Here is a 24,730-nt window from a genome sequence, read left to right as displayed (position 1 = left end):
TCCTGGATGGAAACGGACAGTGCCTACCACAGTCTGTGGTATATGCCCACTGACAACAGGGAGGGAGAAAACATTACACATGAAAATAAAATGTAATCCAAGAATTAACTGTGTGTTTCTACTTAAAGAATGAGATTTCAGTAAGAAAGTAACTGGTAACTTCATACTAACTTGTCAGGTGCTGCATATAAGTAGATTCCGTTTCCAGCTCATCTTGCCTTCGCTTCAGTACCGACACGGCTCGCTGCTGGAGAAGTGCACGTAACACAAACAAAGTGTTTATGTCCTTAAAACAAAGCACAAAATCCTTGCTAATAATAGCACCTGCACTGCAGCAAAGAAGAACTGCAAGACTTACCCATACCAACACTTACAGAAGCACTGTGTGTGGACAAGATTCATGCTTTGGAAAACATCAAATGTCACTGACGTAGTGGTAGTTCTGAAAGTACCACCACTGACATTTTACCCATATTCCTCTACACAGCACGCTCCTAAAGAGGATAATATGGCAAGTGTAGCGACGTTACACTGAACAGATTCTACCGAAGTTGATGTGTGTAGGAATACAGCATACATCAGTGCGTCCCACTTAATTTATACCAACTTAACATCACCAAGCTATTACTACCAGACATGTTCTCCCTCCCCTTCTTGTTACTTTCCAAATAGGTCTCCCACTCTTGATAGTCTTTCACATTTGATTGTACTTGAACTCCCCGCATCATTTCATCCATTTCTTTCAGGTGATCAAGGCCAAAAAAAAAAAAAAAAAAGCATACAGTTCCACAGAAATATTTAGTCCACTTCAGTGGAAATTCTTTGAACACAAGCAGGCCAGCAGCAGTCTGTACAAAAGAGTATGCATACACAGAGGTTCACACAAGTGAACGGCAGATGTTTGTGTTTCAGCTGCACGATGTCTGAACTTATCAGTACAGCTGCTTCTGGCTGCGTGAGCACTGAGAGGTGATGGGGATGGCTATCTTGGTAGCTTGCTTTTTTATAGTTTCCAAGTTCACAGCTAGTAAGGAAACACAGGGACCAAACGTGGGTTTAGCTGGTTGAGATTTACACAGGGAAGCATCACTGTGAGTTTCCTAAGAGAACTGCAACACTTTCAATACCTAGTTTATGCACATTAAATAAAAGTTTGTACACAATTGATTTAAGTTTTGCCTCTGCAGCTTTAGAGGTCAACAAAACACACCATGTGAACACATAAAGCATATGACAAAAAGATGTACATTGGAATGATCAGATTGGGTAATTTCTGTACAACACAAAAGGGAAAGCATACATACAAAAAGCTGTGTAGTAATGGTGCAAAATGCATACACCATTCACATCCATCAGTACAAAGCAATCTGTCATTTAGGGTAAAGCAGCCCTCCTCTCAGTCTGAAGACATCAATGGCTTCCCGCAATATATAACGGTTCAATGCCGACAGCTGAAACCTCACAAGTAGTACAGTTTTAAATATGAAAAGCAGAAATAAGCTACAGCCAAACAATGAAGATGAAGATAGAAGTTTCATTCTGACAACTTGGCTTGACTGCAATTATAACTTAAATACCGTATCTCCAACCACATCAACATAGAAATTAAATGACATTCTGCATTCTAAAACAGCAGGAGTCTGTAGGGCAAAATCTAACCCTAACACAGTGACTTGGAGTCGTCGAGTCCATGACCGAGGTCTGCTGCTAAAAACTTCTGCAATCTTCTGGACAGCAAAAACAGAGGGGTTTCCAGACACAAATGGAGTATGAGGACCTAAGAACACCAGTTATACTGGATGTGAAATTCAGCAGCAATCTTCCCAATCCTCGAACCACTGCCATGCAGCAGGCAGCAACTTCTGCACCTTTCCCTTCTGACATGAAGAATTGGTAATTCAGGTTTTCCTAGTCTGATATAGAACAGAAGATTCAAGCCAAAAACAACACAACATCAGAGAAAACATTCCTGCCAATTATTTACCGGGAAAAAGAAAAAAATAATCTCTCTCTTGCCTATGAGCAAAAGGCAGATTTCAACAGTTAGGAAAGCACATATCACTTGAGGGAGTGCAACAACTTTCTTAATTTGCTGTTCTTCCCACTTTGTTTCTGCCTCATCTTCACTTGATCCATCGCTCACAGGCACTACAACTTACATCAGTCATTAGCACACCTCACTATGCCCTTTGCTTATTTCCCTACTCCCTACCCAACCTCCTCCTTCAAAAACAGTACCGCTTCCCACAGCCATTACAAGTGATAGAAACAGATGACAGCAGACGAAAAGCCTGTACACAAGGACCACGTCCAAACCAGAAGATGTAGGAATGGCAACTGGAGTTTGCAGAATCCATCTTTGTTTACCCAACCGTTCCTCAGATTACTGCAGTACCAGAAGAACAAAGATAAATGTCTCAAAGCAAACCTGTATATCACGTGAGACTTCAAAAACAGACTACAACCTGGGGACATCACACACGGAAAATCCTTAAGCGTTCTGCAATGCACAATCTACTACAGACACAGAAGTTGCAGAAGTTGCTCCGTAGCATTTATTACAACAATAGAGTCAGACCATATCTGCATATTACTTACAACCATTATCCAAACAATAAAGCAATTGGCCTACAAGCCTGGCAAACCAGTGCTTTGTAAGTGAAACTGCAAACAGCAAGATGAGTTAAGGAGCAACCGAAAAGCCACATACGCTTGGCATGCAGTAAGTCTGCCTACTTCCAAAGGGCTGGCTGGCTCTGGTTGGCTGTTTTTTGTTTGTTTTTACCCCTTTCCCATAACAGTCGTAATGTCAGTGTGTGGAGAGCAGGAACAGCCCACATAAGCCTCAAGGACCACCAAGCATTATGGTCTTCTGTCAAGATCAAGGGCAAAACTTTGTACTGCACTCTTCACTGGGCAAGTCTCACATTCTTCCAGACATCCATCAGTAAAAGACACAGCCTCTCTGGGAGAAAAGGCACCAACTCACCCACGCGTTCAGCCATCCTACGCCTAAGAGTTCTCTTTTTAGGAACAAAATAGAGATGATTCCTATCAGGCTCATCCTCATCCTCTGAATCACCGCCTTCTCTTCTCCGAGAAAGCTGACGATCATTTGAAGCATCCAAGGGAAGATAATCAGCTCGGGTCCTGGCGAGGTGACGTCTCCTCCGAGCAGCTGCAATACAGCCTGCACTGGGGATACAGCCTGCACGCAAGGGAAACAACATCTGAGCCAAAGACTGAAAGCAGCACTCTATCACTACGAGTGTCAATAACCACCACAATTCAGGAACACTGCACGATTCTGAACTGAAAACACAATGTTTTTCTTATAAGCTTACCACACCGAATATCAACAAATGGAAAGAGATCATTATAGAATAGCTCTTAACCTGAAAACAGACCTTTTCCTTTCAAAGGAATCAACATCCTGCCGTTTTTCCAGCTCTTTCACAGATCAAGACTGCTTTACCAATTGAGTTTACAAAGAAATTCAAACTTTACTAACAAAACAGGAGATAAAGCTAATGTTTACCTCAAAGTGAACCATTATGAATCATTAAACAATTTTGTTTGCTGCTTCTGCATTCCTTCCACTATCAGTGGTTATAATTTCTAATCTACCTCCTGAAACTAATACAGAATTATGACAAACACCTGCCATCAAAAATACCAAGCAACCGTCACTATTCTTTCAAGACAGCCCTGGCTCAGCACAAACAACATGCTTAAAAACGCCCAGGAACCTGGCCTGGTGATAACTCCTTCCTCCTCTGGGATGCGTTGGATTCATTCTCAGAGTCTGTGCTGTTGTAGCCCTCACTCAGTGAAGAATAACTCCCTTCCTTTGTTTCTTGAGCACCCTCCGTGTTGCAGTCCCAGGCTCCAGCTGAGGTCTTTCTGCTGTAAGAGAAAAAAAGGAAGACTCATTATTTCATTATTAAGACTCAGTTTCAGCAGCTGGAAACTGATGCACAGTGCACCTGGTTACCAGCAACCATTCAGACTACAAGGAAGCAATGGCTAGTCACAAATCCACCTCCACCTGACAGAGCTGCCTCTGACCAATTAGAGTCCGGGGGACGGACAGAGCTGCCGCTACCAATGAGAGCTCGGGGGAGGGACGGGCAGATGCTGCTCACGGGGAGCTCCTCCTGCCGCTGCTGGATGCTGATGCTGACAGGGCTGCAGATGCTCTGCAGGGCCAGGAATGGACACGGCGGGAGAGACGAGAGAGCTGTCGGGGAGCAGCCGAGGCATCCAAGAGCATCCAAAAGCAAGGCTCCTCCGTAACGAGGAGCCAAAGACACCGCGTGCGTAGGTGCGTACCCGAAAACGCGCATGCAAAACGCTGTGTGCGCGGTGCTGCATGCGCAGCGCGGTGCCGAGCCCGGCGGGTCCTGGGATGCTGCGGTGCCGGGGCTGCTTCACGCCCGTACCGCGACCGCCGATCTCCGAGCCGCTCGGGTTCCGCTGCTGCTGAGAGCGCTTTGAAACGGCCGGGGGACGGCGCGGGGCTGGGGGGGGAAGGGGACGTCTGCTGGTCCGCCGCGGCGGAGAGCAGTTTGGATGGCGCCGGGCGCTCGGGGGCAGCTGTGAGCCGAACCGGTCCGCTCCCCGGATGGGCTCGGGCATCAAACATCTAGTGGAAATAGATGAGGGGCAGCCTGGTTTAGAAGGAGGAGATCGCTGAGCCGGCGGTCCGAGAACCGGCAGGAGCGCTTAGGAGCAACAGTTGCTGGTTTGGAGTCGTCGGGCGCATGCTCGCCGGGACCTGGAGGACTAATCACAATAGAGAGCGGCGGATGAGCTGCACAGAGCGGTTACGAAGCCACTTCCGCATTCCTACGCGCACGCGTTGTGCCGCCTGCAGGACTGAGCAGCGGACAGCGGCAGTTCCGCGCATTGGCCACGAGGTGGCGGCAGAGACCGCGGAAAGAACTTGGACGGGATCGATGCGGCCCGCGGCGCAATCACTGGCGGTCAGTGCTCTGTCGCGATGACGGGGGAAGAACACGGAATGAGAAGTGGGGGGCGGTGGGGGTGAAGACGAAGAAAACAGAGGGAAACTCCTCCAAACTCAGGAAAGCCGTGCTAAGAGCTTTACAAAAAGAAAATAATAATAATAATAATAATAATAATAATAAAAAATTTAATTACTTTTTGCCAGCATCTGTTGCACTGTTTTTAAATATTCACATGCCAAAATGTAACTGCCCAGTACATTTAACGACAACAAAATTAAAGCACGTTGGCAGAAAGCAGAGCGCCATATTGGTGTTCACTCAGCCTCTGTCTTCTTCGTGCTTTAATGTACTGCACAGCTACCTAATGTAAATCACAGCTACCTCTGGAAGACAGCCCGAGAGCTGTGCAGGTCCATCAGGCTCAGCTGCAGCTTTTCATCTGCCCTTCTCTGGCCCTCCTGCAGCTGGAGAGAGAGCACAGGAGGGCACGTGGGATGCAGACCCTCCCCAGTCAGCCGCAGCAGTCGCTCCTGCCAGCACTCCCTTTCCCCCACGTCTTTCCCATTGGACAGTCTGGAGCCCTGTGTGGCAGAGGAGGAGAGAGCTGCAGGCAGAAGGAAAACGGGCTGCTGGGATTCCTCCATCCGACTGCCAGGTGTCTTCTCTGGCATTCTGGGGGTGGGAAGGGAGTTGTGGGAGCACCCGTGGGGCTCCGGGCAGGAGGGAAGGAAGCAAAGATGCAGCTGCAGGCAGCGGGCTCTGGGCTGGAGCAGTGCAGCCAGGCACAAACAGTGGCAACGTACACACACAAATAAACACCCAGCACAGAATCTGGCACTCTACGGTCCTCCCAGAGCTTGTTACTGCTTTTTAGGCTGCCCTGCAGGTATTCTGTCCTTTCCCCTTCGTTCCCGTGTCTTGCCCCCTTCCTTCACCCCGTGCCTTCCCCATTCCTTTTCCAGGCTTTCCCTTTCCTTTCCCCGCTTCCTTCCCCACGCTTTCCCCCTGCAACAGCCCCATGTTCTGCTGCTGTTCTCAGCTGACAATCCTTACACCACACTTTTCAAACACATCGGATCAGACTGCATACTGGCACTGATTTTAAAACAACACCAACAACAAATACATACAGTATTATGTGTGGATAACAAACTCCTACCTGCTTGAAGACCAATAGCAGCTCCTCATCCTGCAGTAACTCCTGCACACGGCCAGGTCTCCCATGCAGGGATTTGGCATCTGCAGTGGCTTCGCAACATTGGATTTGAGTCTTTGACTTCCACCTCAATCTGCTCGACAGCTCCCCCCCTCAATCTGCTCTTGTGCTCCAGAGAGAGATCCAAGGCATGAAGAGGTGCAGTGCAACACAACTGGATACGCTCTTGAAGAATGGCAACACCTGAGCAACACAGAGGAAGGTAGAAGGAATAAAAGGGCAAAGCAAGGCAAAACCTTGGGGAAAGAAAGGGAAAGGTGAGAGGAAAATGTCACAACAGCCTGCAAGGTGCCCTAAAGAGCCATAAACAAAGTCTGGCAAGCACTGCCGTGTTGTGCAATGAGAAAGATTTGTATATTTACACGGTCCTTATCTGTTCAGGCAACTGAGTAACCTAAGTTGGGTTCTGGGGAATTATGGGACATGCAGCTTTCCAATCCTCAGCAGCATTATGGACAGAGTAAGGAGAAGGAAATAAAGGATGGCAGAGCACCATCAACACAGACAGTGCATGTCCATGCAGATTCCGCAAACCCACAGCTTCCTGGGTTGTTTCTGCTTTTGTAGCATTTGTGTGCTGCAGATGAGGAAAACGCTCTGCTGTTTGAGTCTTCTTCTGCAAGAGCCAACTACAGGTAAATGGCAGCTAACCTGCAGACCGAGCAGTACTGCCTGGAGTTGGTCAGGGGGAGCTCCTCCTGCCGCTGCTGGGTGCTGATGCTGACAGGGCTGCAGATGCTCTGCAGGGCCAGCTCGTAGCTGGGAGCCAGGAATGGACACGGCGGGAGAGACGAGAGAGCTGGCGGGGATCAGCCGAGGCATCCAAGAGCATCCAAAAGCCCTCACTCAAAAGCATCACAAAGCCACAGCCAGCAAGCTGGGCATGATCATGAGCAGCATCCCGGATGCTGGAGATTCTTTGCTACCATACACTACGGGAGCACAGCTCTCGCTGCAGGCATCCCACAGCCAGACAAAATGGGAACAAACCCACAGCTCTGCTGCACGCACAGCCCACAGCCATAGCCTTGCAACATGAGCTGCCTTGCTGTTGCTTGCATCCATCCCAATCCCCGGGAATGAAGACTCAGAACGCAGTCAAGGCGTTGATCCAGCACCAGCGTGCTTTTATTCCTTAACAGCCAGGAGGGCCTTTTGGTGAGAGGTCTGGTGGACACATGGGACTCATCCTCTCTTGGGAAGGAGAGAGGGGCTCAGAGCTCGTGCTGCTGCCCGGTGCCTGGGACTGGAGCTCTGATTCTACGTCCCCCTCCACCAGGCTCGGCTCCTCCTGGCTGACGCTGACCTGCTCCTGCATGGAGCTGCTGCTGTCGGGGCACTCGGGCTGTGCTTGGGCTGGGCTGCACTGCAATGGTGCCCCGTCACAGTCCAGCTCGGTAAGCGTTGTTTCTGGCAGGCTCAGGTCAGCGTCTTCTGCACAGCCGGGAGAGATGAGGGCTTCCACTTGGATTAACACCTTCATTCCATCACTGGTGTTATATGGAAGGCTGTCATCTGAGCTGCAGCGATTCATGCTTCCTAGCAGCTCTGCATACATGGGAGCACACAGTGAACCATCACTATACGCTCTGGCTCTTCTGCGTGGACGAGGGCTCGGTTCACCTAGGAAGGAGTAGATACACAGGCAAACAGTTAGTGGCAAACTTGCACAAGCTGAATGATGAGAGTGGTTCTTGAGATTTGCTTCTGCAGTGGCAGCAGGACAAAGCCAAGAGGACAATAGCAACAGAAGGAGCACTGTCTCGAAAGGACCTGTTGCGCTTTTGTTGTTTGTCTTTCTCTTTTGTGTGGACTCCAAGCATGAATTCCATGGCGCTGACAAGCAGGGTTTTGACAGCTGGATGTGCACCCTTACCTGCCAGGACCACCACCTCTGTTTCCGAGGGCTCCCTGGCATCGCGCTGCAGTTGGCGTTTGGCCACAGAGGATGGTTTTCTGGGCCTTGAAACAGGAACACCAACTGCATGCTGGGGATTCCTTCACCCTGCTGGGTGGACTTGGTCTGGAGGGAGAAAAGAGGGAGCGGTGTGAGTCGTGCATGGTGCAGGGTGAGGGAAGAGCTGCCCTGAGCTCTTGCCAACACTTGCTTGTTCCTAGCGCTGCCTGCTTCCTGCTGAAACACAACTTAGAAGCTCGCTCTGATTCACACGGTTGGGGACGGTTCCATTCCTAGAGCTCAGCCCTGGAGTCTTGCTGGCTACATTCCCCTCAGCCATGCCAACCCAGATGCAGAGCATGCCTGTTAGTTGAACCTCAGAGTCCAGAGGGAGGGGACATTCAGTACACCACCACAGGCACCATTGCACTCCACTTGCAACAGTGGAGAAAAACCCACAAAAGCCCACCCAACCAAGTCTGATAGGAAGCTGCTGGAAAAGAAAGTCCTCTTTACCTTTCAGACGGAAAGTCAATGATTGTGTGGAATTTCCCCCGTGCAGCTGCGGGGCCTTCTTCCACTTGCATGTCCTGGATGTGTGTCAGTGCGGCAGAGCTGCTGTGGCCTCCCCTCTGTGCCTGTGCCTCCTCCACGGTGAGCAGCTTGGTGGCAGGAGAAGACACCCGCTCAGACGTGGGCCCTGATGAAGAACTGCGCCCTGGAAGGGAAGACCACAGCTAAGAGGGAGGATCAGAAAGCAGCGGCACAGCCATCACAGTTCTGGGGGAGGTGCCGCACATCTCTCAGCCTTGCTTATCCGAACCACTGGAAAAAGAGGAGGTCAAAACCCTTTCATCAAGCTTCACCTGCACGCAAAACATCACCATGACAGGGACGGTTTTCTCACGCTCAACTTTGGGCTTGGACATTCTCCGCATCCAGCCACAGGTTGCCATATTCTCATCTAAGCCCACAAGTCTGCTGGCCCCTCGATAGCAAAAGCGTAGCTCAACAATCCTGGAGAAGGCCTGCATTTGATCAAGGTGTCTCATCAAGACAAAGCTCATGCAGGAAGACGCTCACCTGCTCCATCTCCGATGCCTGATGTGGAGCTGGAGCAGAAGAGGACGTCGGTGTGGGTGATGAGGAACTCCACCACATCCGACTGCCTCTGCAGTTCCTCGCAGGCAGCTCTTCCGCTGGCGCAGGCAGCCTCGTTCTGCTGGGATCTGTAGAAAAGGCAGATTGGAGAAGTCATTGACCCGAGATCGTTTCCCCACGTTTGGGCATTTGGGCAGCCAAAGGCTGTCCAGTTGGGCTCTGGAGACTTCCGCAGTGGGCAAGCACTGATGCCACTAAAGACATTCTCCCCGGTGATCAAGGACACACCAGCCCCATCTGACAAAACCAAGAGAGCACAAATTGTCCTCCTCTCCAAAGTGTGCCCGTGGGGAGAACAGACCTAAGCCTTGTGCTGAGACGGAAAAAGAAGTTTACCTGAAGAGGTTGGGAGCCCACACAATCGCTAAGTTCTTAGCGGGCATGTTTGTGACGGAGCAGCTCCCAGCCAGACAAGCCAAGTGTCTCATCAGGTACTCCAGCGTCCTGGAAAGCAAGAGCCAAACCTTCAGCACCACTGAGCATGCGGTGCTCACATTCCACCAATGAAACCTCACTTCATGCCACTGCTTATTCTTGCTTCTAGCAAGTAGATCAAGCTTTCCCAAGTGCCACGCTGCAGCACCAAGCCCCAGCACAGTACAGCCGCAGCCATCAGCTGCACCAGCCGTGCCCCCGTGCCCAGGAGCTGACCCAATCCATTCACCCCACGCAGTCATCAACCACTTCAACACACACAGGCATCACGTTGCCAGCGTGAGACAAAGCCTAGCCAGCAATCGCATCATCGCCCTCTGATCTCAGCCCTGCTGCATTTCACCAGACTGAGGGCAGCAGTTTTCTGACCTGTAGTGAGGTGCAGGCAGCTGCTGGATGACCTCCTGCATGCTGAGCAACCGCTCCTCATCGGTACCGGCACAAACAGCGTCCTGGAAGAAAGCAGAAAGGGATTGAGACACAGATCAGCAGAGATTCCTGCTGCAGGGTCGGCAACTATGGGGACGGAGCGCTGTTGCTCAGCACCGAGGTGGATTTTATGCCTTCCAACAGGCAGAAAAGCTGGGGAACACAGCGGCATGCAGCTGGTGCCATCAAGGCCAAGCAGTCCAAGCACTGGGCCGCTTGACAGCCTGATCGACTGTGCAGCTCAACTCCTCGCAAGCACTGTGAATACCTCACATGGTTACCTCCTGGGACCACCACAAGTGACATCGGTATGCTGCAGAATGTGGAAAAGACATGTGAGTCAAGCGCATGGGGCTAACAGAAAAAGGGCCTCAGAGCTGCAGAGGGCACTGCTGCTCCCATCTCCCACATTTCCAGTGGCAGGATGCTAACACCAGGTGTTACGTGCACCCGGTGTGCAGGAAGCATGAGCTGCTTGTTGTACAGAGACACCCACTGGATGTCCATCAAAACCCCAACTTCAACAGAAAAAAGACCAAAAAAAGGTGCGCAGGCGTGTGTGTGTATGGGACAGGCCACGAAGAGGGACATGAAGGCCATTGCCTTGTGCTTACCGAGAACTTGCCATGCAGCTGCTCGCTCAGCAGAGGGCTCGGCAGCTCCCTGAAGTACATCTTGCACAGGGAGCTCATGCTGTGAATGTCCCGGACGGTGAGCTCTGGAATCTGCTCCGACTCAAAGTCATGGCTGGAGAGAAGGACACAAAAACAGAGGGCTTGGAGAAAGAGGAAAACAACTCCAAAGCAAGACAACATACAGTCCAGAAGCACTCTTACCGCAGCTTCTGGATCTTGGACGCCACGCCGGACAGGCGGTAGATCCCCTGCACCACGCCGTGCTGCTCGATGAACTCAGCGCAGCTCTGCACGACCTGGGGGACTACAGAACAAGGGCCAGCGCTTAGCTGAGCTCCTGATTCAAGTCCTGCTTCAGCCGCTGCCCCTGTCACATCCCATCCACTAAGCCCAGCCGGGCTACTGCTTGCCTCCTCCTCACAGGAGAAAGAAGGCTGTCGCAGACATCGCAGGCAGGCAGGAGCCGGGGACAAAACTGGACACGGACGTGTTCTTGGCTTTCAAGAAATGCCACAACCTGCCAAGCAGCCTGCAGAAAGTAATTCTGGGGAAGCCAGAGACACTGCCACAAGTCCCATCACAGCTCCCACCGCAATGGAGGCGTGAAACCTCATGTCCAGAAGAGCTAGGAAACTGACGCACTACACTCTCTTGGGCCAAAAGGCTTCCTTGGTTTTCAGGCTAGCGTGGCATTGGCTTACACCTTTGGCTTTAAGCAAATACAAGTGTGCCGGCCTCCTATGAGCATTAGCCTCAGCTTCCCTTGCAGCCATCAACTCCCATTTCACGTTTCTCCACCGCTATCAACCTGCCCCTTGCTAGACATGATCTCCCTTTCTTTCATCTTTACATGCCCAACAGAGAGGAAGCTCTCAGGAACGGGCTGTTCCTTACCATCACGGCCAGAGTGGAGAAGATGCTCTCCCAGGTCACAGCCAAACACCCCTCCCTTCTCCTTCTCCAGCTCCATCTCCCGCTGCTTCGGTTCCTCTGGGCGGGCCTTCACGAAGGAACGAAGGAAGCTGAGGAGCTTGCCACGCTTCTTTGGCACTGCACAACAAAAGGAAGAAACCAGTTCATTTCAGGTTGGGCTCAGTGGGACCAGGCCGAGCATCACACATTCGACAGAGCACGTAAAAGCGGGAAGAACATTGCCAACAAGTACCTACAACAACAGATTGTCCCCGTCCCTGGAGGAGTCCAAGGCCAGGTTGGATGGGGCCCTGGGCAGCCTGGTCTAGTCTGGCATTCGAAGTGGAGGTTGGCAGCCCTGCCTGAGGCACGGGGGTTGGAGCTTGATGATCCTTGAGGTCCCTTCCATCCCAAGCCATTCTACAAGGATCCTATCGTTTGCCCAAGCCCTCATTCTCACTGCCTACAAAACAGCAGCCCTACGCCCCGTGGGATGCAGGAAGGACCATCAACACAGAGGAGAACGTGGGATGGATAAAGGAGGTATTCAACACAGAACACACCCAGAAAAAGACTCCATTTGACTTCCCCACGCCATCACATGTAACATCCGTACCTGGCTTTGGCGCTGAATTGACGAGGGCCTCAGGAATTTTTCCGTTGATGAGCTCCACGCACTCACCAGGGAAAAATCCAACCTGGAACAAGATCAAGAAGAGAGATGGAATACTGAATGCAGCATTTCTCAGGCCTCAACTGTTCAACCAAGAAAGAATGGCCTGCAGAAAAGTAACCCTCATTCAACATTTGCAGCCAGAAGACCTACAAAAGCAACTGACGGAGCATAAGATGGCTGTTCTCCGTGCTTGTACAAAGGACAGAGATGCTCAACTCCTGACTGCCTATTGAGCACAAGAGGCTCTTGCTTCTAAGTCACATGAGGAGACAGTTTCCCACCCAAGCCCAGAGCCAAAGGGAAAGTCCTCTGACAGCGACACAGGGAAGCTGTTGACGTCCAGAAGCCACCCTGTGGAGGCCGAGCAGCTCAAAGCTGACGTTCCTGACTTGACTGCAATTGCGCCCAGGAGTCTGAAGCTCGTGCCTACCTGAAAGCCATGCTTGCCTCTCCACCAGGGGCTCTGCTCCTTTGCTGGCATATCAAGAACGCACACCAGGTCTCCCACCTGCAAGACATTGCAACATCAATCCCAGCGTCAGCACAGCTGGGAGGAAAGCACAGCTGAAATGGCACCCTTCTTCTGCACTGCCAAAGAGCGCACAGCTTGAGAGCAATTGCACCGGGGCAGCTCTTCAGGCATTTCCCGTCGGAAAGCTGAACGTGGAGGTACAAGAGCCACTGCCTTACACACCACACAGAATACAGTGCAAGCATGCCATATGAAACCATCTTTTAGACATGGCTGAACTCCTCCCTGCATCCAACCCAGTGCAAGTCCTATCTGGACCTGCATCTTCTGGGCTTCGCCTCACAAGGCATTCTGAAGGTGTCTGAGAATATTCCTGATGCATTCACACGGTATACTCTTCTGGCCGTGACAACAAGGAACGCCTTCTTTATCTGCTTACCTCCAAGGAGAGCTCATCCGCTGCCTGGGCAATGTATCTCTTGATAACATGGCCAGCAGCAATAGCCGGAATATTAAGAGATGACTCCTCACGGACCAGCAGAGGCTTCCCCTGGTTCTCAGGCTGAAACAGAGAGCACAGGCCATGGTGAGGAGCTGAGGACAAACAAGGAGGATTTCAGGGTGCCATCTCGATGCCACTAGCAAGGAAATGAAGCTTTTAAGGCAGCTCTTCAGGGACACCGAGAGAGCCGGAAGGATGCTCTCTCTCTTGAAAAGCAGGAGAGCACACCGGTGGCTCATTCTGCTGGCTCAAGGCAGGGAACAGAGACCAAGCAGAGCTTCACACTGTACCTCCGTCAACGCCCGGTCAGGCCCACGGCTGATCTCGCTGCTCGCGATGCCCATCACAGCAGGCGCGACAAGCTGCAACAGAAAAGAAACACATTTCCTGTGTTCACACAGCACTGGATTGAGAGTCTTCTTCAGAACTACTCTCAGTTGCCCACTGGCGGAGGCAGCTGTTCTAGAAACAACCACTGTGCAGTCTATTCAAACGGGACAGCCATTGCAATACGCAGCATTGGACCAAGTCGCTGTCCCTCTGCTAGCAGATGGGGACTCTGGCACAAAGCAGCAGATGCATTTGCCCGCAGCACGCTGAGAGCGCAGTAGCAGGCCAGGGAGAGGTGTCACTGCTGGGGCTGGAGCTGCTCCCCAGCCCCCGGCTCCCAGCAGCAGCCTCACCACCAGCGCCGGCCGCAGCCTTGCCCACGCATTTCCTCTGCCTGCATGCCTGCTGTGCTCCCTACAGCTGTCGGCCACACTCACACAGCCAAAGCATGCGTGTTTGTGCCCCTGGCTCATGTTCTGCAGCTCTGCACAGAGTGGGGCTAGGGCTCTTTGCCTAAGGGATTGCTTTCCTTCACACTAGCTACTCCCAGCACTACAGACAGCACCCTGCCGAGGGCTGAGCTGGAGGGGAAGTGGAGAAAACCCACACGTTTTTTCCAGTGTCACATCCAAGCTGGACGAGGCTGTGTTACTACACACGGTGTGACTAAACACAGGCTGCTGAACCATGGGGGGGGACAAAACGTGGCACGTACCTGGCAAGAGATCAGAACAAGGGAGAAGCAGATCCTCGAACCTGCAGCCGTTCCTTGTCACTTTGCTCTGATCTTCCACGAGCAAAAGCTGCACCAAGGGAGAAGGCGGAGGGTGGGGAGGGGAGGGAGAAAGAGCAGGTCAGTGAGCTTGCACAAAACCCTGGCACAAATGCCACCTTGATGGATGGCTGTGGAAGTGATGGCCTGGGGGAAAATGGCCTCTGACGGTCAAGACTAAACAATATGATCCTAGGAGCTCCGCCAGCCAGCAGTCCTCAAGGCCTCGCGGCCCACCCGTCTATCCCGCACCGTCTCAGCTTACCTACAAGGCGCTGCGCAAGACGGGATGAAGACGAACGGACTCAGTCGATGCACAAGTGCAACAAGCCACGTACTCACGCCGAGCTCAAGCGCTCCAATGAAGGGAAGCAGCACGCACTGCTCCTCCCCTCATTCTAGCCGCTTATGACATCACTAAGGGCCACCCGGCTGCTCCACCATGGACGGACAAGGTGGCGAGGCAAGACCACGTCACAAGACCACAGGATTCCAAAAGGGCACCCCAGCGTTCGAGAAATCAGTGCGTGGTTGGAATTCTATCTCAGCCAAATCCTGGAGAAGCTGGCATGGGGTTGTCGGGACCAAAGTGCAGGACCCGGCGCTTGGTGCTGTTGAGCCTCTTGCTGGGCCTATGGCAAATCCACACCAGGGTCCTTCTTTGCATCCAAGGGCGGCTTAGAGCAGTCATCTCTTTCACCTGGATGGAAATAAAGGAAGAGAAACACAGCACTACTACCAGCCTGCTTTGCCAATTTCTTTCCCGAGTGCACATTTTTGCCTTTTGGCTTCCATGACGACCTCATTTCCTCCTCCTTTTCTTGGGGGAAAGCTGCCCCCCGTGCCTGAGCTTCACATGAAACACGACACTAAGACAAACGCTTGCCATGGGTGCAGGGTGGCTGTGCTTTGCCAGGTATACTAGCAGGCTAGGAAGCGTCACGTGGCAGCTCCAGGCCCAGTCTGCATTCAGTCACTGTGGCCACAGCTGCTGCCTCACCGCCAGAACGTATCCGAGGGTACAGATGGACGCAGGCACTCCTGCTCCTTCTGCAAAGCCCTCCTCTGCACAGCCCGTTAGCTGCTGATCACTGCTACGCCAACCGGGCTCCCCTTTACAGCAGCCCTGGGATAACACGCCTGTACTCTTCCGTGCAGCAGCGAGCTCCAGGGATGAAGCAGCACAGAGGAAACCAACAGAATCTATTGCTGCTGAATCCACCAGCTCCTTCTGCCCACCAAGAGTAATACCAAAGCACAGAACACAAGTGGGATAAGCGCTTCCACTCACACACGGACAAAGGGAATCAAAACAGCTTCGTCAAGAAGAGCTCGTTGGGTAAACCCAGCCTCAGAGACACAAATGCATCTGGTTCCAGTAAATATTACGGCACCTTGTTGATGAAACGCTGTTCTGCTTCTCGGAGAGCACGAAGCATGCTGTGTTGACACATGCTTCGATGCCCAGCATCGCGATGCCCAAGCTGAGCACGCAAACCTCCCCAGCACCCCTGGCCAATGCTGCCAGGGAAATGCACGACCTGCAGCCCCATAGGGCTCGCTGCACGGACACTGGGGGGCTGTCTTAGTCTCAGGTGGGATCCATTTTTCTTCAGTGTCTGCTATGATGCTACAACAGTGAGAACACTCTCGTGTTTATAGTTTCTGAGAAGCAGACCTGGACAGAGCCAAGGCCGTTCTCAGCAAAGCTCTCAAGAAGGAGCTGGGAGGAAACCAAAGGAGGACAGCTGATGTCAACGGGCCAAAGGGATATTCCATACCATATGACATCAAGTGGAAGGGGTTATGGACGGGGTGGGAGCTCATCTCACTCTCTTCCTCTGCTTGCCCATTGCTTGGGAGGTGCTGAGCCACTGCTTCTACATCACTTCTTACATACTTTCATATATATATATGTGTGTGTGTGTGTGTGTGTGTGTGCATCCATTACTTCTGTCCTTTTCTCTACCTCTGGAAAGAGATTTCCCTCAACACATGAGTTCCACCTTCTTTTTTTTTCCCCCATAATTCTCTCCCCCATCCCACCGGGAAGGGGGCAGTAAGCAAAGGACTGTGTGGTGCTGAGCCACCCACCGGCTTAAACCACAACAGGGCCGTGGGGCAATGGCAGCAGACATGACGTGCACTGTGGTCAGCAGGAAATGAAAACCATCTGGAGGTACGCAAGCCCACTCTTTCATTTTCCAGAAAACAACCTGCAGTGTCAATGAAACATGCCCCTCACTAGCAACATCTGCAAGGATGTTTGGAATGACTGAGGGCATTGGACCCCATGAACGTCACCTTGCCGACACAATGGCATGGCAAACACAGCAGCAACTCCTGGCACCGATACCTCCGTGTACAACAAGCACGGGGCATTGGGTTGCTTTGGATGCAGTTTGAGCACAGATCTGAGGTCTTCGTGGAAAGCGCCTTGCAGAGCGCATCATGTCCTGCACCAGGCAGCACGCTGCGCATCCCTCATCTCTCCAAACTTTGGGGCTTTGAAGCTGCACATTGTTTCTTGGGAGTTTGTCCCCCACAACTCGAGAGCACTTCCAGCTCTTCCCTGGCAATTCACGGCTTGCACAGTGCCAAACGCAACCAAGAAAAAAAGGCAAGAAAGAAGGAAAGGCCATCGCTATGCACACAAGCGGCCAGGAAGGGTTCAGCAGGAGAATGAAACCTACACAAGTCAACTCAACAGATTCCAAGGAATTCATTGACATTTGACACAATTTGCAACGCCAGAAGCACTGCCACGCAAACAGCACCGTACTGGGAAAGCAGCACGTCCAAATCAGCCCCTTGCCCTGCTCTACCCGCTCAGCCCAACACAGAAATCAAACACACAAACTCTCTTGCTTTGGCTCACGGCAGCCATCAAGCTCATGCTTTAGTGACACAGAGAACTCCATCTCCACCTACTCCGTGTCTCGCTCACCACAAGCTCGGCTGGGAGCTGTCGCTCAGCCTGACACCACAGGCCAAAAAGAAACGTACATAAGCAGATGCTCTTATCCACACGTGCAAATCTTGGGGCGAGTAGTAAGAGGCTAACTGGGCCACGGGCAAAGCAGGGAGCAGATAGCAGGAAACAGGAAGGAGCTGAAGACCAGCTCTCCTACACCAAAGACAGGGAGAGCTGAGTCAGCACCACGGGAGGACTTACGACACAGCTTAACAGCTTGCAGAGACCTGAGGTTGCCAAAAGAGGCTGCCAGGGTAACTCTCACCAGTCTTTTGCAGGGCTGTTACAGATGCTTCTGATGCTGACTTCCATAGCCCTGTGTCATTCGGTAGAAAGCCCAGGTGACAAATGCTCAGTCTGTCTGGGTAACGCTTTCTATGCTTCCATGGTTATCACTGAAACAAAAGGAAAAAAAAAAAAGCATGCAGCCCTATGAAATTTGCCTCTCTACTGCTGCTGTCAGCGTGACATCTAAGATGAGCATTACGCGTCCCTGCACCCGACTGAAGATTCATCCAAGTCTGTGGGCACTGTTAGCAGCAGTTCCCAGAACATCTTGCACCACAAAATGCAGCACGTTCCTTTTTTGCACAGGCCCCTCGTTTCTCTCACCAGCATCAGATTCACTCCACTTCAAATACACCCATCAGAACAGCCCTTCCGTTCTGCTGAGGTAGGAACCCACTGCTGGGATGTCCCCCACTCCCGTTCCCCACTATGTCCAGCACCGGGGGGGAAAGGAGGAGCAACTGCCATCACCTACCCAGACTTCTTGCAGGGCCTTCCAGACCCTCTCACATCACAGGGAGAAGCGGCACAGCTCTTCGTGGCACAAAGCTCTCGAGAAGGGCCTGCAGAAATCTAAGGTTGCTCCGCCGAAGGTGCTGCCTTTCAACAACGTGAACTTAGCGGGCACGAGCCGGGAAAGAACAAGTTCCGGGTTCAGAAGCCTCCCAATCCCCGTGGATGTGGCTGTCTGCAAAGGACCACAGCTGCCTGCTTTCCAGCAGGGAGACGCTCACCCAGCAAAGCACTCACCCCAGCCAGATTGCCCTTTCCTACAAGTCACTAGATCAGCAACGTTGAAAGGACCTCCATGATCATGCCAGTCCAAACACCACCTACCACCACCATTTCCTTCCACTAAGCCACGTCCCTCACTACAGCATCCAAGTGTCCCTTGAACACCCTGAAGGGACAGGAACTCTATCACCTCCCTGGGCAGCCCGCCTCCAAGCGGCTGACCCTCACTGGGAGAAGGTCTTCACAACTAACCTCACAGCTTCCTTGCTCTTCTCTGGACACACTTCAGGCTTTCAGGGTCCCCCTTTCTAGTGAGGGGCCCAGAACACTGAACGCACTAGGAAGCTGTGCCAGAAATGAGGAAAGATTCATATTTCCCTGAGGACAGTTCGAGCTCTATTCCACTTGGGAACACTGCCTCCCTGTACATTCATAACAATATTATGTATTTATACCTACAGAAATCTGTCTAAACTGGATGGAGAGAGTAATCCAATACAAACTTGGCGAATCTTCCCTTAGCATAACATGGATCTTCATGCCTTTTTTTCTTGTTGTTTTTGATGTTTCCCCTAAGAGTGTCTTATGGAAACGGATGGGGTTACTCATAGAATTAAGCACAGTTTGCTTTCATCACGGTGAAGGCACAGGGTGCACATATATATCATACGTCATATAACACAGTTTGCAATACCAGCATCAAGCATCTCAGAAGTGAAATCCTTCCCTGTCTCCATATTAAGCGTTTAACAACAGCTGTGCAGAATTTCCAAAATGACGAGCCTTTTAGTTTTTTCCACACTTGGGCATCATTTAATCACCCAGTTTACAAAACAGATATAAATCCTGGGGGGCTTTGCTTCATAACGGGACAGGTTTGGAGTGGGTGTGTTGCTAATTCAGAATGGTGTAAAGTTTCCCAACTTGTGAAAATGTACAAAACACATATTTGGAGACTACGGAAGGAGTCACAACAAACCTGAAGCCTTTCTCCTCACGACTGCACCAAATAATTGATGTTGAAACCTCTCTCATCTGATATTCTCTTTTCAGTAAGGATATGTTCCATTAGAGGATATGGTACGGCCTGGTGCTCTTATTTCCGACCAGCACATCCAATTGGACTTAGTTTGGTACCTTGTGTATGGGGAGCTATTGAATTTATCACCATAGTAGAACTACAGAAATTTGGAGTCATCTTCACACTTCATATTTGTACTCCGCCACAAGTAACAGAAGGATTTCAAGGATCAGAGTCCCTCAGTCATGAATTGCGACTCCTGCTTTTTCTCGCACTTCTTCCTTCTTGCCTGTTTGGATGTTGATCTGAGATCTCTTGCTGCATGGGCATAACATCACCCAGCTGAGACTATAAAGTACTCCGAGACCTTCAGTATTTAATGCTGTTTTCTTAAACCTCTAACATGAAACTATTCTCCTACCTGTCCTAACTCACTCTTCTTCTCTAGGAGCTTCCTGGGAAGGTTATAATAATTTATGCGTTAATCCCCGCGGGTTACCTAGATCATGAACAGAGCTCAGAAGGGGTTAGGAGTAGAGCGACACACAGCTCCGCTTCGCGCTGAGGGCAGTTTTGGCCCTCCGAGCTTGCCGTAGCCACCTGCGCTCTGGCGCCGGCGGACCGGAAGTACTCGTAGTCACTATGGCAGCCGCCTGCGGGGGTTTTGAGCTGCGAGGCTGTGGGGAACGGTGCCTTTTGAGAACGGTGTTTTTCTGAGCGTTTTATCTTCACCGGGTGGTTTTCTTCCTCGATGTGTCGATGAACGGCGATGGAGAGCCCACAGGATTCCATCCGCTCCAGAAGCCCGTCATTATTGACAAGCAGAAGCAGAGAGAGGAGAGGAGGTAGAAGGGGTAGGCCGCGGTGGGGGCCGCCCTCAGATTCCTCAGGGCTCTGAGGCATTGGTACTCCAAAAGTGCGTGTCGGAAGGTGACAGAGACACGGGCCCTGCCTCTGCCTTTGCCTCACATCTCGAGGTCAGCTGGGAGCTGAGTGCACGTATTTCTGTTTGTGAAATGGAATTCCTCTTGTGCTAAGCATTTTTCATGTCTCCGCAACCCACCTGCATTGCTTTAAGCGGCGGAGAGTGTTAAAGTGGTGGTGCTGCCTCTGAGAGGAGAGTGACGATGTGATACGTTGCACATGGGGGTATTGGTCAACAGTGGCTGCACGTACCCAGCAGTGTGCCCAGGTGGCCAAGAATGCCAGCAGCATCCTGGCCTGTGTCAGAAATAGTGCAGTCAGAAGGACTGGTGAAGCGATCTGCCGGCTGTTCTCAGCACTGGTGGAACTGCACGTCCAGTACTGTGCTCAGTTTTGGGCCCCTCACTACAAGAAAGGCACTGGGGCCCTGGATCGCGTCCAGAGAAGGGCAACAGAGTGGTGAAGGATCTGGGCACAATATTACAGGAGTGTCTGAAGGAGCAGGGATTGTTCAGTCTGGAGGAGATTCAAAGGAAGCCACAACCTGAAAGGAGGTTGTGGCTGGGTGGGAGACAGCTTCTCCTCCCAAGGAGCAGCAGGAGGACAAGAGGTGATGGCCTTCAGTGTGCCAGGGGAAGTTCAGGTTGGATACTAGGAAAAATGTCCTCTCGGAATGCCCAGGCAGATGGTGGAATTGTTGTCCCTGGAGGTGTTCAAGCCATTCTCTGGCTCTGAGGCCAAGTCTCCATGCTGTCTGAAACACAGTGACCCCATGCAGATAATCTGTTGGTAGTGGCCCTCTGGCCAGTACTGTGTCAGGAAGTGTGCCTTCAACTTAGCTGCCAGACAGTTGAACTCCAGAGCATAAGGAGATTTCTATGGCACGGTATAATTCATCGGAGCAGAAAAGAGTTTTAAGAGTCCCCTTAAGCTTTGCCAACACAAGATAACCACTTGAATGTGGTGTCTCCTGTAGGCTCTCTTCAGCTGTTTGTAAGAAACAGTAGGAAAAAAATTATTATCTCTTACTACCAAGTGATGAAAAAAGTGTTTTTGTCATCTGTGTCTCATTTAGACCATGAAGAAATTCCTGTAAACAAGGCAGGAGTTTAATTTTTTAGTGGGAACGTAGGCGATAATTTAGTTAACTTTCTGACTGATACCGGGATTATATCAGGATGGTGAGCAGTCACCTGGGGTTTCTAAAGGGCTCCATTTCAGAGCCAGATGGAGGACTGCATCAGGGAAGGGTCAGGGTGGAAAAGCTTCTGCACCAGAGGTTGACCATACACAAAATATGCCAGAGTTCAAGGAGCCTTTGGACACCACTCTCAAACAGAGTGTGGCTGGTTTTATGTGGAGGCAGGGGTTGGTTTTATGTGGAGGCAGGGGTTGAACTCCTACGATCCTTGTGAGTCTCTTCCAAGTGGCCGTTCTACAATGGCCTGGAAGGCTGTTAAACAGCTTTTGGTTGTGGTAGTTATCAAGGTGATACAAGCATGTAAAATCTGGAAACCTTAATGCTACTCCTGTGGGGAAAGAACATTCATAACCAAAGTAGGTAACTTAGGAGACGTGCAAGGAGTAACGGCCTGCAGATGCCTCTGTATTACACTGTGCAGACAGAACAGCCAGCGCTATGGAAACTTAATGCTGCTGATGTGGGGGTGGAAGGAGCAGTTAGCAAGATCTGCATCTCAGAAGGTCTGGCAGACTGGTAAAAGAATGCTATCCAACTTAGCTTACAGGGAAAAGGAGGAACGGCTGCTGTCCTATTCTTCTTTCCTTAGTAAGTAACAGAGTTAGAAGAGTGAAGAGAGTTAAACAGCATATCAACTAAGGACGACGTGTAATAAATCAGTGTTATTTAGGTATATGAACAAACGTAACAGCCACACAGCCCCAAAATCCCTTTTCTCCACTGGTGTCCAGTAGTCCCTTAGTTTGCTGACAGATCGGGCTGCTTTCTTCTCTTAAAGCAGCACTTGTCTCACTGCTTTGCTTCACAGTCAGAATTCTGACCTTCTGACATTTTAATACCTTTTTTCTTTTTTTAAAAAAAATCTTTCCCTCTAGCTGCAGGTCAGAATGAAACCTCAACCATGGTCAAAACGGTGGGAGAGGCCAAAATACAACATTAAAGGAATAAAATTTGAGCTACCCGGAAAAAAAAATGAAGGAAGCACAGAAGTGGAAGCAGCCCTGGCTGGAATTCGATATGCTGCGAGAATACGATACTTCAAAATAGAGGAATAAATACGGAGGGAAGCGAGTAAAGAGCTGAACAAGTAACAGCTTTGAGTTCAGTGTAAGAACTGTCAATTCTCAAGTTTCGTATGCAAATAAAAGACAGTGAAATTTCAGCAGTTCTTGTCTGAATGTTAAACTGTCCCTTCCTGAAAACAGTGTACAGTGTGTTCAGCCCTGCTTCTGCCTTCCCTTCTAAATCACAGCTAATAGAAGGGGTTTGCAGTTATTGTGTTGTCACTTCCAAATAACTGTTTCTTCTGCCTTTGCCAAGCAGACAGGGGCCAATTGTGAAAATGCTTCACTCAGTAGGTTCAGAAGGGGGCTATGGCAGGGAAGCAGATGTACAGAAGCCCAGCTGGACAATCTGACAGTAAGTGCTGCTTAGCTGTCCTGTAAAGGCACTTTTGAAATGACATCTGATAAAGCACCAATAGTAACCTGACAACAAAGCAGTAATACCAACGTTTTGAAACCAGCTTGCAAGAATGAAGCCAGATTAGCTGTTACTCCAGTCAGATTGTGTGAATGGGTGCAAGGTCACCACAAAGTGGCACGGTAGGTTCTCAAAGATACTCAACTGAGTTATAGCTTTGATCTCCAGTAAAAATCGCCTTCCCCTGCTTACCAGTCATGACAAGTGACGTCTGCAGCCACTGGAAGAAGCCTCTACAGAGGTAAAGCGTGATAGAACCTATTCCAATTTCATAGCAGCACAAGACTAATTTCTTTGGGAGCAACTTTCAACATGAATAAGGAAGCAGAGGAGACAAAAGCAAGCACGGAGATCACATGCTTCAGCTGATTACTTATCAGTTGTATTTTCTTTGCACTCAGGAAAGTAGAAGTGCACAATTACTTACAGCAGAACTCCTAAATCCTGCAGATAATGAAGCGCAGCAGTGCCAAAGTTTTTTCCATACTTCACATAACATTCATGTCGTGTCAAGATTTGAAAGCGTTAAAGTCTCATTAACACAAAAACATCTTTACTTTTCAAAATAATGGTTTTGCTTTTATTTTAAAAAGTCATGTTGTCTATAACACTGATGAATGCTATTTACAATTAAAACAGTTTACAAAAATACATATTTCTGTAATTAAAAAAACAGAAAAACCATAGGGAATAAAAGCCCCAAGAGTTAAATGGAAGACCATAAATAACATTTTAGAGAAGCAGGCATACCAAACTTAGCAGAATTTTGACACACTGCTGTTTCTACGAGAAAACATCCTTTTTATTCTGCAGCAGTAATATTTACTGCACATATACGGAGTTACACACATTAGAAAATCCAACATGGGTACGGTGAAATGAGGTTTAAGGGTCTTAGAGGGAAGCAAAAGGTAAATGTCCTAGAGGAGCCAATTACTAGAAGGTAACTGGAGTTGTTGTTCCGCTCCTGATAAATGAGGGAGGGTGACAGCTCCCAAGTCTGTGCACAAAGTCCAGTCTGTATCTCAAGTACAAAGCTCCACTACAAATCATACACTGGAGAAGAGTAAGCGTAGTTAAGACGTTCTCTCTTCTTACCTTCCTGAACAGCGTTTACATCAGTAGATGTTCACAGATCAGACTTCTCCACTGCATACGAATTCCTGCTTCTGTAGTCAGGGTCAAAAAAGCTATGAAGAACTCACTGTGAGTTTGGTAGAGTTATTCATTAAGTGGACGATAAGTTTAGAGTTCAGTGACTCCTGAGTCAGAGTGATTTGGGGTGGTACTGAAAACAGCGTGTGAAGTTGTCTGCTCACCAGCAGTGGTAACGTACAGGCACTCAAGGCATTCATCCTTCCCAAAAGAACAAAGGCAGTAGGAGGCTTCGTCATATATTTCAGAACACCTGCACTTCAACACGACCCATTGTCGGTTCTGCTCTAGGAGTAGATGGCATCAGAAGACAGTTGGAAAAAAAACCAAAAATTTCACAGTAAAACAACGTAGGCAGTCACTCATTAAACGTACCACTTTTTTAGAATGAGCCTCAGGCTGTTCAGTAAAGAACTGATGCTTCAAAGAAATCCTATTTCTGATCACAGATTTAAGAGTTCCCGTTTTGGCACTCTTCAGTGAGCGCTTCAGCAATAAGCAGAGCCTGTGACTCTTCACCAACAGCGAGAACAACTTCTTCAG

The 24,730-nt window shown here is 50.2% G+C and overlaps 1 long non-coding RNA gene across 1 annotated transcript; it reads right to left on the bottom strand.

Annotated features, from left to right (window-relative positions):
• Positions 1–2,544: 2,544 nt before the first annotated feature.
• LOC121108419 lies at positions 2,545–4,053 on the bottom strand. Its single transcript, XR_005842925.2, has 3 exons — positions 3,987–4,053; positions 3,750–3,906; positions 2,545–3,208 (listed from the first exon to the last, which is right to left on the bottom strand). It is a non-coding gene; the product is annotated as an uncharacterized LOC121108419 (long non-coding RNA).
• Between the last annotated feature and the right edge of the window lie 20,677 nt (positions 4,054–24,730).

The sequence above is a fragment of the Gallus gallus genome, chromosome Z, assembly GCF_016699485.2.
Source record: "Gallus gallus isolate bGalGal1 chromosome Z, bGalGal1.mat.broiler.GRCg7b, whole genome shotgun sequence".
Classification (NCBI taxonomy): Eukaryota; Metazoa; Chordata; class Aves; order Galliformes; family Phasianidae; genus Gallus; species Gallus gallus.
The sequence above is the reverse complement of the archived record's forward strand: the minus strand, read 5'-3'. Positions and strand labels throughout refer to the sequence as shown.